Here is a 3,343-nt window from a genome sequence, read left to right as displayed (position 1 = left end):
TTTCCAGAACGTATGTTCCCCCACCATATCCAGTTTGATTTGCAAGCAGATGCCTTTCCCACCCCTGGTACTCGAAATCCTTTGAACTGGAGGTGCCCGAACATGAAGCTCCGACCTGTGTATGAAAAGCACATCCTCTCCTACTGAGTTATGAGCCCTCTGCTGATGTTGAACACATATGAAGCTACCTTATACTGGATCAGACCTCAGGAAAGCTCCTCCATTAGCATGTCACTGCATGTCACTGCCTGGGGAACTCCTACAAGATAAAGACTCAGCCCTACCCCACCTTACTGAGTAGATAAAATCACCTGCCTACCATTTTTCTTCTCGCCTTAGAGAGTACTCCATCTTTCTGTGTTATACCTCTGAGGATGCCAGTCACAGCTGCTGGTGAAACGTCGGGTCCTACAATGCCAAGACCACGGCCATACAACCCGGAAAATCTACAACAACTAAAGATCAGTACTGTTTGCTCAGACTGGCAGCGGCTGTCCCGGGTCTCAGGCAGAGGTCTTTCACATCACCTACTATCTGGTCCTTTTAAACTGGAGATGCCAGGGATTGAACCTGGGACCTTCTGTATGCAAAGCAGATGCTCTTCCACTGAGCCACAGCCCCTCCCTTTTACAGGATGGCTGAAAGAAGGAGGGTTCCCTTCTACAGGAGAGCTGAAAGAAGATAATATCATGCAGCAGGGGTCATTTGGGACTGGAGCGAGCCGGAGCAGTGCTCCGGCAGCCCAGGAGCAGGCACAAATGGTGGTGGTGGCAAGCCCCGCCCCCAGCTCGCTTCCAGAGGAAGCGAAAACTTTAAACCCCTTCTCTCTTTGCTTCCCCCCCCAGCCCACTAGCAGGCCAGCTGGGGAAGGGAAGGGGCGGCTTTTGAAGATGGCTCCCCCTCCTTTTTTGCTTCCCCTTCTGACACACTTCTGGTGATGTCAGGGGGCGTGGCATATTTGAATGAGTTATGCTTATAGATATGCTAATGAGCTCCTGCACCTCTTTTTCTATTAAATGACCCCTGTTGTGCAGATTTCTGTGCTCATGGGTGAAGCAGAGAAGACAATCACTCCGCTGCCTTGACACATCCCCAAAAGTCTGCTAAAGAAGAACTTCCTCTGGCAGTAACTGGAATGGATATGATGTGGGGGGGGGCTAAATGTTTTATCTCAGCATGGAATGTGAAGTGTTTTTTGATCTATCGGCTTCTCATATTATAGCCCCATCCATCAAGGCCTTCGCCCAGAGGAGAAGATGCTTCAAGGTCGGCAGAGACAGGAAATTATCAGGAGGAGAATTAGGACAATGGAAAGGAGAAAAAGTAAGCAGAAAAAGAAAAAGAGAAAAGGAGCCCCACAGTGATCCGAGAGGTCCTGAACGCATCTTGGCTTGTAATGGATTGAGGATTTGCTTTTCATGATAGAGGTATTCCATCAAAATTCCATTAAAACCCAATACATGGTTATAAAGATAATCAACCTTTACAACCTGTGACTCCTGCAACCACCAAGCATATATATATAGCAGACCACCAGAGGATCAATACAGGGGTTTTTTTTTACAAAAAATGGAAAGAGGAGACTGTCATACAGCTTCCATGACATGGCGCATGGGCTGGCTGACTCTGTTCATCTTAGCACATCAGACGCTACTGGCATTAAAGTTGTGAGCGAGCAATTTGGCTGCCACATAAATTACTTTGCTCTGGAGCCATCCTTCCTGAGCAAAGACAAAAATGTGTGAGCCGGAGGCTAAAAAACTGTGAGCTAGCTCACACTAACTCAGCTTAGAGGGAACACTGGCCATGACATGGCGCAGGGGCTGGCTGACTCTGTTCATCTTGGCAGATCAGACGTTGCATATGCCTGAAATATAACAGAGTTTAGGCACCTTCTAGCCAGTCCCCTCCGTGATGGAGATCTGGCTTTAGGCAGCGTGTGATTCTTCCCAGTGACTCATGAAAGCTTTCTGGAATCAGGAAGGGACTGATCTTTGTGAGAGTAATTCAGAGTCTGCAGGACCTTGGACAGCATCCAGAGGAGGCAGTTGTTGTCCCAACAAGGATTCTGACCTCTTTCAGACAGCCTTTGTAAACCGTTTTGGTAGCTGGTTGCTAATGGGTTTTTTCTGTCATTTCAGACACAACCCTTTTAGTAACCGGCTGCTAATGGGGTTTTTTGTATCATTTCAAACACAACCGTTTTAACAAACCAGCTGCTAACAGGTTTTATTTACCTTTTCATATAAAGCTGCTTGCATCCAGTTAGCAAAGCGTGTATTGAGCCGTTCTTGAGGCAAACGGCTTTCTTCCGTTTGCACCTCTTCTTTGAGCTTCCGAATCGCAGTAGTGTGCTGTTCAAAATGTCCGCAGTGCTTCCAATAGCGCCGTGCTTAATTTCCTGTCTTTTTTTTGGCTGTGTGATCTTCCTCGAACTTTTTTTTAATGTTCCAAGCTGAGCGCTATAGCGCTAAACCAATATAACATTTTAGTGTTACAGTGGCACCAGTGAGATGCCTCGACTCCATTGAGAGACTATACTGCTTTAACACTATAGTGCTCAACTTAAAATGTTCGGGGGGGCAGCGCTCAACTTAGAATGTTTTTTTTTTAAGTCCAAGGAAGATTGTGTGGTGAAAAAGGGCAGAGAGAAAGAAGTGGCACTGTTTGAAATGGCCACAGTGCTTCAGAGATGGCTCATTAATGGGATGAAATTTGGTGTCTGAAACCCCCGTCCCTGTATCAGAACAAGGCCAACAACGGATAACATCCAGTTTAGAATGGTAATGTGACTCTCCCGCAACTGCCTATCAGAGGCCTGCCTCAGAAATAAAACTGGGGAATTTGAAGGGCTGGAATTGAGTGATTTCGGTTGACAGCAGACTGTGCCCTCAGCCATCCCAAATCACAGCTTTGGGTGATGGAAGGGTGAACTCAGACACCTAACCAGAGTTGCAACTTCCAAATTTGGCATGTGGTAATTCTTTATCATCGTTGAGAGGATAAAAGGGAAGAGAGGAGAAGTAAGCTGCTTTGTGTCCCCACTGGAGAGAAAGGTGGGGTATACATGACATAAGTAAATCACAGAATCATAGAGTTGGAAGGGACCTCCAGGGTCATTTAGTCCAACCCCCTCCACAATGCAGGAAATTCACAAATATTTTCCCCCCACACCCCACACTGACTCCCGTTCCACATCCAGAAGATGGCAAAAAACGTCCGGGATCTCCTACCAAACGGGCCTGGAGAAAAATTGCTTCCTGACCCCAAAGTAAAAACCAGTATTTCCATGGGCGTGTAAAAAAGGGCCACAAGGACTAAGCACTAAGGCAACCATTCCTGC

General features: G+C 46.8%; 1 non-coding gene across 1 annotated transcript; it reads right to left on the bottom strand.

Moving 5' to 3' along the window:
* Positions 1 to 549: 549 nt before the first annotated feature.
* TRNAA-UGC lies at positions 550 to 621 on the bottom strand. The gene has a single exon. It is a non-coding gene; the product is annotated as a tRNA-Ala (tRNA).
* Between the last annotated feature and the right edge of the window lie 2,722 nt (positions 622 to 3,343).

This window comes from Gekko japonicus, unplaced genomic scaffold, assembly GCF_001447785.1.
Source record: "Gekko japonicus isolate JY-2015 unplaced genomic scaffold, Gekko_japonicus_V1.1 scaffold5573, whole genome shotgun sequence".
Classification (NCBI taxonomy): domain Eukaryota; kingdom Metazoa; phylum Chordata; class Lepidosauria; order Squamata; family Gekkonidae; genus Gekko; species Gekko japonicus.
Note: the sequence above shows the minus strand (reverse complement) of the source record. Positions and strands in the feature narration are given on the sequence as shown.